Source organism: Rhagoletis zephyria, unplaced genomic scaffold (genome assembly GCF_001687245.7).
Source record: "Rhagoletis zephyria isolate East Lansing unplaced genomic scaffold, Rhagoletis_zephyria_1.1 Rzeph_scaffold_00009, whole genome shotgun sequence".
NCBI lineage: Eukaryota > Metazoa > Arthropoda > Insecta > Diptera > Tephritidae > Rhagoletis > Rhagoletis zephyria.
The window spans coordinates 757,798-775,067 of NW_016157093.1; the positions used below are offsets into that span (position 1 = coordinate 757,798).

Sequence of the window (17,270 nt, forward strand, 5' to 3'; positions counted from 1 at the left end):
CAGTGCGTACAGAAGAGAATATTGCGTCTGTTTCTGAGAGTGTTGCTGAAGACCGTGAAATGTCGATTCGTCGCCGTTCGCAGCAATTGGGTTTGCGAAACACATTTCGAACCGAACACTGATTTTGGTAATAAAATTCAATGATTTGCAAGCGTTGCTCGTTAGTAAGTCTATTCATGATGAAATGTCAAAGCATACTGAGCATCTTTCTCTTTGACACCATGTCTGAAATCCCACGTGATCTGTCAAATACTAATGCATGAAAATCCTAACCTCAAAAAAATCACCCGTTACTTCACTATTACTAACAGGTAACATATATGACTTTGCAGCATTTAAGCAGAGAAAATTATCACGCGCCCATTGCGAAATCGCAGACAAGTGACTATTTATTTTACAACACATATCCTCAACAAGACCAACACGGCTAGACAAATGCAATTGAATGTAGTCAGCATAAGCATGAATATGGACATACTGACACACATAGAATGCATCATTAACAAAAAGACTAAACAAAAGGGGACCAAGCACAGATCCTTGCGGAACACCGGAATCGACAACACAAAATTTGGAGGAGATATCTTTACATTTTACTTTTTGGGTTCTTCCCACGAGGCAGCTAGTCATAAGTTTAACAGAACTTTCAGAAAAACCAAAGCAATATTTGAGCTTTGCACAAAGCAGGTCGTGATTTACTAAGTCAAATGCCTTAGAAAAATCAAGGAGGCAAAGAAGGGTTAAGTCACCGTTGTCAAACTGTGTTCTTATGTCGTCCAGTATTTTTAGCATAGCCGTAGAATAGCTATGCTTGGGTTTAAATCCTGATTGCAATGGGGATAAAAGGTTGTTTCCTCGGAGAAAGAAGGAAATTTGCGCTGCCATCATAGACTCGCATACTTTCGAAAATACTGACAAAATGCTTATTGGCCTATAATCACTGGGTTTTGTGGCAATATTCTTTTTGGCGACAGGAATAATAACCGCTTTTTTCCATTCCGTAGGAAAACACGAAGTTGTAAAGCAGTGATTAACGATATGTGTGAGAGCTCAGTCACTCCGTTAAATTGAAATGTTTCCTTTAGTGTAAAATGGCTATTTAAATTTTTAGCTACAGGCTAAAAGCGTACTAAAATAGACATTAAGCACGTTTGGATCGATATTACACTCAGTCTTAAGTTTTCCATGCACGTTAAGATGTTTTAAATTGCGCCATATATCTTTGGAAGGCAGTGAAGGGTTCAACTTGGAGCTACAATATAACCGCTTAGCTTATCTTATAACTGTAGTAGCATTGTTTCTAGAAATTTTGTATTGTGACCAAGCAAAGTCAGTCTTGTTCGTTTCCATTTTGAGTATAACCTGTTAAGAGTTAATATAGCTGTTCTGACTTTGCTACTGTACCACGGACATGAGCTTTTCATAGCCCGAACAGTACGTAGAGGGATATGGACATCATTTAATTTAGTCAAGGTATTATTTAAGTTGCTTCCAGATGCTCACGATATTCACGATTTGCAGTTTTTTTTGCAGGAAAGCGTTCCGGGTGCCAAAAAACCTACAAGTCAAACCACTTTTGTGAGAGTAACTTGCTCTCTCTCTCAGTCAGAAGGTGCAGGTTTTAGTCCGAAGTTTTTCTTCCTGCAAGTTCATGAATAGTGTCAAACGATACGCAGGGTTGCAAGAACATTAAGCGCCACGGAGACAATACGTCAAGCATTGCATATGTGTGAGATTGGCTCGTGTCTTGCCCGCAAACGTTCAACATCGTTCAAATGCGTGCCAAATTAAATGTTTCCTTCTTTATAGTTCACCGAAGAATTTGCTTGTAATATAAATCTGCAGGAAAATCGAAATTCTTAAGAAATAAACCTAAAAAAAAATACATTAAATTAGTGGAAAAAATTTAAAACACACAATGGCGGATTGAAAATTGAAGAAAAAATATGAAAAAGTTCTTTTTTTTCCGATGAAAGGCAAAGAAAATTTAATATATATATATATTGCTACTTAAAGGTTTCTTATTTATTTGGGAAAATGCAAAACTAACGTATTTTTTTAATATTAAAACTTTTTTGTACTACTTAAAAAGAATGAATTACACTGTAGGGAAAATTTAAAGTTTTGAAATGACAGAGAAAAACACGTAAACTTAACTTGTAATCGTATATTACGAATCTATATTCGTATTTCTATATCAGGTCTTTTTCGCAAGTTTCGGCAGTTTTTGGTAAAACTAAGTTGCAAATTCAGATTCCTCGGACCCCAGAACCCCTCCATATGCTTTCTGATGCTTGATTTTCATTTAAATCAATTTTTATTTCTTTGCGATCACCAACTTCAATTGAAAAAAAACGCTTAAAATCGCCAAACTAGGAAAACTGAGAAATTACTTTTCTATATACAATCGAAACCTTCACAAAAACTTGGTTTCATCTAGTCTCTAGCCGACTGCCTAACAGTGTTTGTATTAAAGCCTGTTCTTTTGCCAAAAACTCAAGCTACTGACGATGAAAATCGATGGATAAATAAACAAGTTTTGAATAGGAGCAAAAAATAATGTTACTAATACGTAATGATCAACCGTACTTCTTTTTGAGCCGTTGAACTTCGTATTTCGAAGTACAGTCAAGTGTACTTCCTTGCAATGTTTTGTACTACTCAAGGCACATTGAACAGCTAGTAAAAGTAGAGCAGCTTTAATTTTTTTCAAATTATTCGGTCTCTAAAATGCCTAATACTTTTAATTTCTTCTCACAAAAAATATAAATTGTCAAAATCTTTTTGCATGTGAAACCTTTTACCTAACCTAACCTAACTCCGCAGCACAAACGGTCATTACTGGGTCTTGCATATGATGGATCAATGCTTCGAGAAGCAAACTAAATTTACTAAGAAAGAAAGGGGGCTTATTGAATTAACGCTAAATTAAAAAACGATTTACATATTATTCAACAAAAAACAGAAAAAAAACGGAAAAATCCTGAAGTAAATCAAAAAATACTTTTCATCTTTTTTAAAATACGTTCCTTTTAGGTTTGGAACCACTTTGCGCCCGCTCAATGGAATTCTTTGCCAGAATGCATGAAACTTATCTTCGTTAGTAGATATTCTCGAAATTTTCCTGGCATGATGCAAACGAAAATGTTTGTATGTGGTTCTCATTCCGTGACTCCTGAGCAGCTTCAGACAATTGAGCTATAGGCAAAAAAGAAAAGTGGTTTGTGCAATATTTTCCAAAATGGTCGTTCCGGAAGACATGACTTGAATTACACTGTGGAACAAATTTAGGTTAGCAAAAGTTAGGTCGATTATGAGAGTGAGGGGTGAAAATAGAGGCTAAATTAGAAGACCTGTATCGCGGCGTTTGTTTATGTTAGTTCGGATTTTTTTTAATCGACTTTCGAACTTTGCAGTCAAATGCCCTATTTCAACAAAGCTCTTCAAAAGCAAACTCTTTTAAGGATCAAAATTAATTTTTTTTGAGTAATCATACTGTAATTAACTCGATTAATCATCGCTTTGAGTAATCAAAATCTTGATTACTTGAGTAATTGATTAACCAAATACATAACTGATTAACCAACTTGCTCGAGTGTTCGAATAATCCCACAGCCCTAATGTGGATGCTTCCACATCGATAAGTACCAGTACTGACATCGAGGTAAATATGTCTTAAATTTGTATTTCTTAACTGTTAAAATCTTAATTGACATATATTTATAATACGCGAAGGGAATTTTTAACCAGCTCATCAGATCAGTGGTTCCATTTTTCAAAATGAAGTCAAAATCCATTCCAATTATTTATTAAGCAATACCATTAGATCCGCAACATATGTACGATTTCAAAAATCAGGTGTCAAAATAAAGGTCTTGGATGCAATAAGGTTTCAATTTTTTGAAAAGAGTTGCCACATGTTAAGAAATAAAGCTCAAATTATTTAAAAAGTTAAATCAATTGGTACCGAAATGGTTTAAAAAAGCCTTTATATCATAAATACGTGTAGAAGGGTTGCCACATGTTTAAAACATGTAATTCAATTTTCGTTAAAGAAATTAGGTAAGTGATTAAGTTATCACCATATGGGTATTAGATAAAAGAGGTTTAAGAAGGTAGTAGTTTGAAAATATTTTGAAGAGAGTTACCACTTGTTTGAAAAGTCGAATTAAAGTAATAATTTATGCCCAAATTATATGAAATATTAAAAATTGGTGTCAAATGATAGAGTTCTAAGAAATCTTTGACAATTTAGAATATCTTTGATGTCTTTGAGGAAGTTTGCCACTAGTTTAAAACGATGGATTCAAAATATTTAATAAGTTAAATGAAAGGTGGTTATCAATCCGAACGGGTTTAAGACCCTTTATATCGGAATTTTATTTACCAACGTTGGAAAATTGAAATTGAAATTATTTAATAAGTTAAATGGATTGTCAAAAGATGGATATCGATCGAAATGGGTTTGAAAATAATTTATTTCTGAACTGTATTTATAAGAGTGTTAAAAAAATCAAATTGCACTTAAGCAGTTATTTGAAATATGTACCACAATGCCAGACGAAAAAGAAAGATTTGAGTTTGAAAATACTTTTAAAGAGTAGCAACCTGTTTGAAAAGTCGAATTTATTTTACTTATACAAAAGTTAAATGAAATATGGAAATATTAGTGCCAAACTAAAGAGTTAAAAGCAGTCACTGCAGGGCATACATACATACTCATAAAAACGTGAATGTGCGCGAATCAATGCACTTAAGAAAATAAAGTTTAACAGAAGGCAATAAAATTATTTGGTCATAGCTAAATTCTTACTGCCAGTTGGTATGACGATACTGGCGCGTGTGCCTTGTAATTAAAAGGAAAAAAAGGTAAACTCGTATTCAGCTGCAAAGCGCGAGAGAAAAATAAACGTGAAAATGCTTTTTCGCTTCCCAGCTTTTCCACTTTTTTTGACTTTCCCGAGAGTATTTCGAGATCAATTCGCAACGCTAGCATTCAGTTCTACGACGGACGTACGCGAGTTCGCAACGCAACGATTTTCCAATTCCTATACGATTCGAATCCAAATCGTGTCCGGCGAGTGTGCAAGTGCTGTTCACCATTGGTGCGAAAGAGATGAATAGAGGCAGTTATTTTAGAATTTTTTGGGATGAGTGAGCTGAAAGTTGTAGATTTTTTCAAGCAAAACTGTGCAGGAAATTACTGCAGTTTAACGAAAAATATTTAGTTTTTTTTTTTTAATTAACAAGTGAAAAATTAGTTAAAGAAAATTCAAAAATTTATGAAAAGTTGAGAGTTAAACTGGAGTATGAAGCAAACTGAATTTAAATAGAAATATTTAATTGGTGCCGCGATGTGGCTAGCGTTCGTTCGTGTGTGTGATCTACAATGTGCGATGAGATGAGCGCTGTGTCTGTTCCGCCAGAAACTTTTAAAGTATGCGGCTATTTTTAAAACACAGCTAAATAATTTTTTCACTTCAACGGCAGTTTTAAGTGAACAATTCAATAAAGCACTAAAATTTCAATTCGGAAACGGTGCAGTAAAAGTTGAGATTTTTAATTTGATTAAGAAATGAAGCTGCTGTATATTAAACAAAAAAAGTTAAATATCTTAAGAAAAAATTTTAGTTCCGAAGTATTACACACATACATATGTATGTAATTCATCTTGGCAATATTTGAGAAATGTGTGCACGTCACGCGTAGATTAATTGCCCAGCTTTTGCGTTTATAGAAAGTGTAAAAAACGGTGAAATAGTATTTTTGTATGGAATTTTGAGAATTCCCTACAGTAAATATTCTGTGTTTGTTTGCATTGTATGTGAATTGAGGTACACTGAAAAAAAGTGTTACGCAATTAGAAAAATGTTCTTTGTGAATGAATGAAAAACGTAGTTTCAATATCTTTGTAGCAGCAGCAACAGCATCGGAAATTACAAAAACTACTATAAAAAAAAAAAACAACAACTACATAAGCAACACTGTCGTTAACAAGCAACAGAAAATATTTTAGAATATGCAACAGCCAAAGTGGCAGCTGATTTAACAACAACGCCAATATAAATACATAAGTATTGGCATGGCAGAAAAAGAAATTACAAGTAAAATAAAAATAAAATAACAACAAAAAAGTTCACCAACGCCAAAAAGGTAACAGAAACCGTGTTGGGTATTTTAAATAATTTCAGCAGCTTGGGGAAATAGCGACAACGCAATCACGAACTCAATCTATGCCCTAGTCATCAAAAATATACACACGCATACATATACATGTATGTAAATATGTAACACAGTAGTGCAAAAAATCCTGTTTCGAAGTAAAATTTTAAATTACCTAAAAAATGTTTTACAATTTAAATAAAACTAAAAAATACATAAATAAATTCAATAAGTACCTTCAAACCAAACATTTTTTGAAAAAAAAAATATAGAAAAAGAAGTGTTCGGTAGTGGTGCAATTTACGGTACCCTTCGAAAATATTTTTAAAATGGTCGGATGGGATATCAATCGACGCGTATTGCTGCCAGTATTAAGAATTCGGGCGGAAATGAAATTTTTTTAAACCGCGCAAAATTTATCTGTCAACAACGGTTTCATTTACATAGGTAAACTTTGCTAGGCTAGCATTAAATTCAAATTAAGAAATGGATTAAATGAGCATATATTGACTTCGAATTGTTCACTCTAAATTACTTTAACTGGTTCCCAAATAAACTTTGCTTACTACGTCAGTTCTTTGGTTGAGAGGTGGATTTGAGCGCCAGGGTTGTCAAAAAGTGCCAAACAGAATAATAAAAGCGCCAAAAATGGTGCCGTTACTTTTAATCCAAAGAATTTTATTTCTTTCTATGCAATTTGGTAATAAAATAAGAACCATATTTCCAAACCGGAAAGAAGTTGGACGCAAACAGACTGGCGCAGCGTAGCTGGAGTTGGACTGATCAGAACTATTGGTTTGAAGCTCGGCCGAGGTCCGCCAACGCGGAAAGAAATTAGGCGTGACTAAAGAGTGCGACTATTGGGGAATTAATTTTGTTATATGTATTTATATTTATAAAAATATATCTAAAATTAATACATTCGTACGTATATTCAGTAAAGTAAATTACATCTAATGAACAACTGGACGTCAAAACGTGTTCGTTTAGTGCATTTATTAATATGAATTTAATACTAGCGAAGTTCACCTAAATGAAACGGACCAATTCGGATAAGTTTTCGGAGGCGACCGTAACTGCACTGTTACCAATTTTCCCCAAAAGAAGTTTTGTTTATTAAAAAAATTTAATTTTAAATGAAGTTTTCACGAAATTTTCACTATACAAAATTTTATCAAGAAATTGTTTTAAAAACAATTCCAGCAAAATGAAATAATTTTTTGTATAAAATTTTTTTTTTAAATAAATTTTCCTATAAAGAATTTAATAAAAAAAATTTCTCAAAAATCTTTGATTATTATTCTATTAAACATTTCCAAAATATATAATTGGAGTTTTTTTTACCTCTATCCTCTTACTATATTTTCCGTACCTTAAAAACGAAAAAAAATTGATTACTTTCCTAAAAAAATATCCAGTATAACAAAATATTATTATGTAATTAAAAAAAAACTTGCAAAAGAAGAATCCAGGAAAGATTAAAAACATATGTATTTTGGTTTTAACGTTGTATTAATAATTTCCAATTTTGTTCAAAATTTCAAATAAGATGTAAAAAAAGTTCACTATTAAATATTTCAGAAAATATTTTTTAATCAACGTTCCAAAAATATATATTAAAATAAGATCTTTCAAACGGCGTTACCCATTTTGGATATCTCCTTTAGTTTCCGAGGTATTGAGTGAAAAGTATCGTTAATTTAGTACAATGCAATTAACATATTGTCGCACGTCATACAAAGTGGATACAAAATTTTTGACAAACGTAGCAAACGAAAAAATTTTGCTAAAGAAAATCCTTCATAAACTAAAAAATAATTAACAACAGTGTTTCCAAGTTATTGCAGTAGTTTACCCCCAAGGGCATGATATTTTGCCCTAGATTTCCCATTCGTACCGCTGATTTTATTTATTTGGAATTTATTGTAATTTTATTTTTTCAATGTCAATTGTAGAATATGTATTTTTATTTTTATTGAGCACACATTTCAAAGGGATTACATTTTTCATTTTGCTGACACTTTTAACTAACTCGAGTTGTTATTTGTCATTTGGCTAAAGCTTTCTCCGCAATATTTGGTCCCCTTAAATTTACCCCTGGGCAGTCAAAAGTCTCTAAATCTAGGTGGTTAAACTCTGTTCTGGCAACACTGGTTAACAATAAACAATAAAAATAAAAAATTTGTGAATAAAAAAATGTAAGAATTATGTGAACTAGTAACATTTTCCGAGACTTTGCATTCCAAACTTCAGTCACGTTTTCCCAATATCTGCCGCAAGTAAAATACGATAATCTTTTATCCAGGCAATAATATGCATTAGAAATTTTGCTTCAAAAAAAAAAATTGCATTACAATTTCTTTAAAAAATTATTATTTTTTAATTAGCATTTTTTTCTTTCTATATGTACATAACTTCCAATTAAAAAAAAAAAAAAGATTTTCTAGAAAAAATTTCCAAAAAAAGTTATTTCCGAACACATTTCCAATTTGTGTTATTAATAAAAAAAAAATTTAAGACATCTATTTTTTTAGATTTAAAAAAAAAATTCCGAAATTTTTGTTTTCTATTAAAGGTTCTTAAAAATTAAGACCTTATAAAAACTCTTCGTCTGTAAGAAATTTTCCTACATTAAAAAAAAATTACATAATGAAAAATTTGATTGAAAAAAGATATTTCTATAACAAATTTTAGAGAAAAACGTTTTTGTAAAAAAATTTATATCTATCCTATAAGAAACTTTATGAATCAAAAACGTTTATTGAATAATTTTTTTTTTTTTTTTATAGGAAACACATTCGTGTTGGTTTGGCTTACTTGCTTTCAGTTTTGGCAATTTAAAAAATTTTTTTTTTTTTTAATATATAAATTAATAATTTTTTATTTGTAAGCCAGTTCCGTGCTCTAGAAACTTCTAAACAGGATTTTATTAAAAAAAATTTTCGGAATACCATTTGCTAAATAAGGAAAATAAAAATTTTACCGTAACGTAGTACCCGGATCTATAAAACATCAGCACAATTGACGCAATTTGAGAGATACCTAAAAGCATTTCTATTGGTGTCGTCACGAGCAAGAACAGCATCATCACCGCCAACACAGCTCCACATTTCTGGTAAGTATCTATACATTGGCGCCAGTAATGAATAAGCATGCCATTACAATACATATTAATATACATACATACATATATTGCATATTAATCCATTTTTCAATTCCATTGTGTTTTCTTCTTCTTGCTTAAATTTTAAAATGCGTTTCAAGACGTTTCGGGATGAGCTGACAAAAATAGGTTACGAGGGAGTGAAAACTAAAAACAAAAATAAAATGAAAACGAGAGACATTCAGCAACGATTCTAAAAAAGAGCACGTTTCTCGTGTGAATTAGAAATTGCGTTTTTTTTCTTCTCAATTTAATTCAGCTACTTTCTCATTGTTTTTATTTTTCTACCATTTCCTGTATTTATGTTTTCATGTGAAAAAACATGCGCAATCCTCCCAAAATATGCCGTTGCGCATAAATTGTTCTCTTATTGATTAAGCGGAGCCTATCTTTCTCTCTCTCGCTCTCTCTCTCTCTCCTTGATCTGCATGCGTTTTTCCATCAGCTTCGTAAACAATTTTGAAATTGGTCATTGGATTTACATACATACAAATGTTTTGTATTTGCGAAACATCTGATCTATACGCAATGTTCATATGTATAGGTGTTCGTATTTTGAAGATTTTTTCTCATAAATTACTAGTCCATAATAAATGCCCACCTGTTGATTGATTTTATGCTAATTGCCTGCTCGTTAATGAGTTTTCTAAATGTGTAATTGTTTCACTTGGCAAACATTTTTCGCTTTCTAAATGACTCCACAATTTTATTTGCCCTTCTTGTTTCTACTTTTTAAGGACGACATGTTTGGTTAGTCAAAGTGTTTTCCTCTGAATTAAATGACGGAATGAAGAACTTAGATAATTTCTGTCCTTGTTTTTAGAATGTCTCTACCCATGACCTGTGCAAGCCAGTGCAATAGTTTTATTTTTGTGCATCTAACTACATATACGTTTGTTCATTTAATCATATACAAAATTAGACAGCAAGTACAGTTAATCATTCCTCTTCTTCGGTACCCATTGTCTGGGTAAAATTGAGCATTTATGAAGTTTTTTTTTTTACGTTTGCAATTCCATACTTTGGCCCCCTATACAAATTTGGTTTATGGTAGATTTGTAGCTTCGCAACCACAAATGTACAATCAAGGCCCGACCAATGGACCTCAGTCACCCGTAGAGATGTGCCGATAGGACCTTATATTTTATTATTAGTAGTCTCGTCTCGAGGTACCATCGTATTCTAATCTTCATATTTGTCACTACAACCGCTAGTCGGTTTTTGCCGGGCCTAAAAAAACTTCGCCAATTGCCACTCCCCTTTGCAAGTAACCACCCGCTGTTCATTCCAAGTGCAGACAGGTTCTTCTGCACTTGGTCCTTTTATTTTGTTTGTGGCGCGCCTTACTTTCGTTGCTCATTCACGGGTGCCGCGGATCTATCCACCGGAGCGTCTTCTTCGGTACCCGTAGCCCACGCGAACAGTGCAGCAGATTTTGCGTAGAATAAACCTTCCGAAAGTCCCAAAGCCATCTTAACTTTGTACGATGTCGTCCACGTTTATGCGGCATATAAAAAAGGGAAAAGTATTACAAGAGATATGGCTCTGATTTTCCATTGCCTACTCAGTCCAAAACAGCATCTGTAGGCAAGAGCGGAGTGTAATCCAAAACGTCAAAATACAAAGAATCAGTCTCTTGGCTTTTAATGCCAAATGTACCCGTTATTCTATTCTTCGTCTTGTCCTCGTTCACCGCTAGACTAACCTCTTCTGCTTTTTTTTTCTAACTTGAAAAATTCTGCGCTGACGTCCTTGGTTCAAACCGGCTGGAGTCCTACAGGCAGCTTCTCCTTGCGCTATCCAAAGCGGGCTTAAAACCGACCAAAAAATTTAAATTGTTTCAATACTACAGCTGCTTCCTGTATGCAGGAAACGCTTCTCAACGCTTTGCAAGCGCGACATTGGAAGCGTGTTTTATGAAGAAGAACCCAGGAATGAGCAGTCAGTTGGATAAGGAAGCAAAGCGTATGGGTCTGGTGGTCAACGCGGATTAAACGAAGTATTTCCTGTCATTAAACAAACAGTCAGCGCATTTGCGCCTTGGCACCCATGTCATTGTTGACAGTTATAATTTCGAGAAGGTGGAGAATTTCGTTTACTTGGGAACCAACGTGAACGCAGATAATAATGTCAGCATCGAAATTCAACGTAGCGTCACTCTTGCCAACAAGTTCTACTTTCGACTGAGTAGGCAAATCAGGAGTAAAGTCGTCTCTCGACGTACGAAAACCGAACTCTATAAGTCACTCATCATGCCCGTGATGATGTATGGCGCAGAATCATAGGTGGCTCTTGGCGCATTCAAAAGAAAGATTTTGCGGAAGATTTACGTGCCTTTACGCGTTGGCCACGGCGAGTACCGTAGACGATGGAATAATGAGCTGTATGAGTTTTACAACTACCTAGACATAGTGCAGCGAATTAAATTACAGCAGCTCTGTTGGCTTGGCCATGTCGTTCGAATGGACTCCGACGCTCCAGCTCTGAAAGAATTTAACTCGGAACCCGCTGGTGGTAGTAGAGGAAGAGAGAGGCCTCCTCTGTGATGGAAAGACCAAGTGGAGAAGGGCTTGGTTTCACTTGGCATTTGCGATTGACGTCAGTTGGCACAGAAGCGAAAACACTGGCGAGATTTGTTGAACTAGGCGAAATTCGCTTAGGCCGAGGTCACGCAATGAACGGCTTTTATACCAGAGCATGGCCACTTCAATAGTATTTCACATGTTTTAATTTTACGCCGCTTACTGCTAAGCGGCCTAAGGAAGAGGCCATGCAATGAGCGGCAAAGCGGGGAGCGCCTGAGCGGCGCCATACACAAATGTCGCTCAGCCGCTCAGAAATGCCGCTCAGTGCGTGGCCTCGACCTTAGGCGGTTACAGTGCCAAATCAGAAGAAGAAGAAGAAGACAGCCAAACAAAAACATATTAACATTCACATTCAGTACCGTTTGTTCAATATCTGTTACCGACGCTTGCGACAACATTCATACAATATACATATATGTGATATACATATATGTGATCGAGTCACTGTATTTAGCCGGAGCTTTTACCTCCGGTTTGTGATAACCAGACATTGAACAAGTGGTCCTTACAATATTAGTGGGACGTATTGAGTTATTTAACCAGACGAAAGTGCCGACATGGCGGATGAGTAATATTTTATTACGCCACATTTGATTGAAACGACACTTGCTTACTTGTTTTTATTGCAAAATAAAATATTTATGAATTTGAAAATTAGACCATGCACTGCTGATGAAGAACGCCTTCGGGCAGGATTTTTTCAATAAGACCTGATTTTTGGAAACTACTATTCCAGAAGGTCTTCAACAAGGCGAATTTATATAAGCTCAGCTGATTTTGTGTATGTGTTTCACCGCACGGCTTCTCATATCAAATTGAAAAATTTTATTTGAATTTCTACACACACTCTTACAGATTTGGACAGTTTATGCCGCCAAAGCAAAAACAAAATACATGTATATTTTTGTTTTTGTACTTATATTGATTCGCCTTGATCTTCAAGTAAGACGAAAACAAAAGCTAGCAAAAAAACTTAAATTTTTGATTTTCTGATGACTTCCAACAAAAAAAAATGTATCTCAATTCGTCAAGTGGAGCGCGTTGAAAATCTACATTTCTAAAATCGCGTTTTTGTTCATACAATTTTTAGCTGGGAATCCGCTTAACTAAACGAAGTTTTTAATGCATGTTTCATGGACGCTTGGAAAACTAATGCATATCTGCATCAATTTTTGTGTTCAAGGTATCATGAAAGTGTATTTGAGTCAGCCATTGACTTTGACTTCTTTTTTTTTAAATTACTTCGGCCAACATATAATTATTCGTGAACTGGACACTTTCGAAGTATTTATGATAACTTACAGCTTTATTCTGTATCACGACGACAGGCAACACGAACGATTCGTCTGCAGACGACCACTTCTCTGATTTCGATTTTATTACTCTATCGGTCGTCTTCGTCTTGCTGTCCATATATTACGTTGCAATGGTCTCGGTTGCGTTTAATCCGGCTAGAATGATGCCGCCGGACTAATTTTTGAAGCTTTCCTCTGCAGACGAATCGTTCGTGTTGCCTATCGTTCGTGATACAGAATAAGGCTCTTAATTTTTTTTTAAATAAATGACTTTAGACAATGGAAAACCGAGCGCTTGAAAAATCTCCATCAACGTTTTTACGAACTGCCATAGGTTCAAAATAATGACACTTTTATTTAATTTTGGTTAAGGCCAAAATCTATGTCGCAGTGTCCCGGAACCCATATCACTTTTCGGCGAAACGCCTTAACCCTCTCAGAGATGTGCGACATTTATTGGCTACAATTAAGATTATCGACTGCTTCGTGAGGCATTTGATTGCTAGGCGGCTGTGAGTGAAGATGTATGTATGTAGATATCAACTTGGCGTATCATATCAAACTATATCAGTTTTGTGGCTCTGTCGATTGCAATCGGTACCGCCTGAAAACGCTACAGCGGTCCGGAAGACGAAAGCTAAGGGAAAACATACATCGATGGACTCGCCACTCTTAGAGCGTCTCGCTTCCACTCTTCCCTTGAGGGTAGCAGGGTCTTAAACGCTGTAACTCGAGCAGGATTCGGAAGGGCGTAGTTCGCCGTTAATATTCTACCATGGCCATAATTGACCCACCATAACCACTATGCCGTGATAAAGAATTGGCTTAACTACCGCTGTGTATAGCCAGTGTATTGTCCTGGGTTCCATTCCCCCATCTTTTTTCTATTGACCTGCTGCAAAAGCATTTGATTTACGCACTCTATCAGCAATATTAGGCCCCCAATTTAGTTTCCTATCAATTATGAGGCCTAGATATTTGGTATCTTCCTTTATTTAATGGGGGTTTTTCCTCTAGAGTTATAGCATCGAGGTCAGGTATCTTTTGCTTCCTGTATTGAACACTCAGTCCGTCTTTTCAGGATTTATTCCTAGTCCTCGCCTGTTGCACCATAGGTACGGTGACCATAAATATATTTTGAGAATACAATGCAATTTTAAAAAAAATTTACCTACATATAATTGCGTAGTATAAAAATAACAAAAATATACTACATATATACATTCCTCGTCATTTGAATAGCGCGCCCTTTTTTTTGCTCTTCTACCATACAAAGTATGCTTGGCAAAATTTTTATATGGAAGAAAATGCGCAGCACCGTCAACAAAAAAAATGTCGCCCCTATGTTTATTTTTCTCTAATTTTCAAAAAAATTTTAAAATGGGATGTAGACGTAGAATATGCTATATTTTTATAAAAAGTTAATGAATATTAAACAAACAAAAGGAAAACTGTACCTACTAACAGGTCTATTCTGCACGTTACCGAAGATTTTGTGACCGGAAAATTTTATTACCAAAAAATGTTACCACTTCTTGTCACCGCAATTCTAGGTACGTTGGTAATGCAGTGAAAATATTCAGCAATTCATCTATGAAGATTTGTGGAAATTACTGTATTGCATATTTCACGGGGCAATATTTTGTTACCAGCTTATGAGGTAGTAACCAAATTTACCGGTTACAAGAGAGGACAGAATGCGAAAAAGGTTAAAAAATTGACAGACACTTTAATTACCGGTTACAAAATTTATGTTACCAGCGCAGAATAGACCTATAAGTATTAAAAGGATGAGCTATTCAAATAACGAAGAGTGTATATTTCTTAATTATTAATCCAATATTAATCTTTTAGTAATGAATATTTACAAAATTATAATAAGGCATATTACATATTACTTTACACGAAATATGAACCTCTGTAAAGTAAATTTTTTAGGCAAACTTTGGGTCGCTGAACACGAAAAAATGCCCATGGTTTCAAAGAAGTGTTTTCGAGATTTGTTCGAAAAACGTATTTTTAGTACTTTTTCAGTTATTCCTCAATATCTCATGAAACGACGAACAGTTCGAAAGGTATTGATGGGCTCTTGGCAAAAATATATATTTTTTGTGCAGATTGTGTTCCGTAACATCTACATTTATCATCAGATTTTCATTTACTGTAAAAAGAAAATGATTGAAATTTCAATTTTTCGATTTTGGTCGCTTGTAACACTAACAATTTTCATCGAAATCGGCAAAGTAATATATTTTTGTAAGACGACTGTAGGTCGCTTATGTTGATTGGATAATTTTTTCATGAGATATTGACGAATAGGTTCGAAATGTACCAAAAACACTATTTTCAAAAAAATTACGAAAACGCTTATTTGAAAGGAAAATTGGCTTGGAAAATATTTTTTTTTTAAGCGATTACCACAAAATTTGTAGAACAGTGTTATCGAGTGTTATCGATATATTTAATGCTGGTCTTCAATTTCTCGTCATCCATTGTCCATAAACGTTCAATATTTAGAACGCATTGACTAGTTGAACCTTCAAAACCAGCTTACCCTTATGTAGTAATCAGTTAGTTATCGACATTGCTTTTATTTCGATTAGGAAAAGTTAATTTTAAAATATCGAAGAAAATGCGGTACAAAGGCAGGACACTTGGAAAAAATCAGTACATTTTGGGGGTTTTCTGTTTTGAAAACCTACGCAGGATAGACATTTAAATAACAGTACGGTCCTGCAAAAAACAGAACGGATGGTCACCGTAACCATAGGGAAAGTTAATTAAGAGATACCATCGGCGTATGCAATTATCTTCCCACCAATGTCTTCAAGTTCTTGAAGGAGCTTGTCTACTGCTATGTTCCACAGAAGCGGTGAGATTACTCCCCTCTGGGGCGTACCCCTTACCAGGAGTCTCTTTATCTGCGATTCATCTAATGAGTGGAGTGTTATTTCAACTGACCTGTGTTTTTCAATAAAATTCTGAAATAGGGAGTTCTTCTTCAAAATTCTGAGATAGGGTGTTTTCAATAAAATTCTGAAATAGGACGTTTTTCAATCAAATTCTGAAGTAGGACGTTCTTGAAACGTTTTCTAAGATAGGGCATTTTCTAACTGGCAGCCGAGATAGGTCGATCTTTCACTCATGTGACGATGTGTAGATGACATATTATTTTGTCGCTCTAGAGATTTGAGCAAGAAAGATGACAGACTGATAGGTCTAAAATCTTTTGGTCTCGTATAAGTAACTTTTTCCGCTTTAGGAATGAATACTAGTCTTACTACTCCCATTTTTGGGATTTACAATTAAGTCGTAATGCTACCTCAAAGACGGGCAGGAGTATGGGTGTGCCTGCTGTAGGTCAGCGGGAATAATTTCGTCTGGTCTCAGAGGCGTATACGGTTGTCGGCAAGGTGGTATTTAATAGCATGTTTTATGTTCTTCTCGGTAATAATATTCACTGGGAGGTCATCATTGTTGCCTTCGAGTCGAGTGCTGGTGACTTTCCAGCGGAGGAAGTGCGTTTGTATCATAAGTTCTAATGTTTCTTCGCTGCTGGTTATCCCATCACTATCTTTCTTGATGAGATAGCTAATATTTCTAGGACTCATTGATAGTTTCTTACGCAGTTTGCTAGCATCTGAAGTACTTTCTATATTGTGGCTCCATGAGGAGCGCTTAGCGTCTCTGACTACATGCTTAAAGCGGTGTCAGTCTCAAAATTTACTCCAACAGTTAGGACTCTTAGCTTCGTTAAATTTTGATCTACATTCCATACCGATGGTTGCAATTTCAGTGAAGCCATGGAGGTTTTGGTTTTCTACTTGTGGCCCTGGTCGGACAGGCTCCCTTTACTGCACGTTGAAATGCTTTATTTAAATCGTCTACAACATTATTAAGTTGAGCATATAATAAACTCAAACATGCACTCACTGCCCCATATGAAATGATGCACATTTGCGTCCGCTCCTATGATCATCGGAGTGCCGCGTCTTAAAGCCTACATTACCGCGTTCCTCAAGAATCGGGTTGGAGGTGGAATGTATGCTTCGTGCGCCATATATG

General features: G+C 34.9%; 1 protein-coding gene across 2 annotated transcripts in view; it reads left to right on the top strand.

Moving 5' to 3' along the window:
• The first annotated feature begins 5,022 nt into the window (after positions 1-5,022).
• Positions 5,023-17,270, top strand: part of LOC108358312 (myosin-7B) — a 44,999-nt gene continuing 32,751 nt past the window's right edge. The window contains exons 1-3 of one of the 2 annotated variants that reach the window (XM_017609576.1): positions 5,023-5,105; positions 5,916-6,275; positions 9,156-9,277. The gene's annotated coding sequence lies outside the window, so the exon portion shown is untranslated. Of the gene's footprint in view, positions 5,106-5,915; positions 6,276-9,069; positions 9,278-17,270 lie in introns of those variants that run through there. The other variant, XM_017609565.1, reaches the window with a different exon arrangement.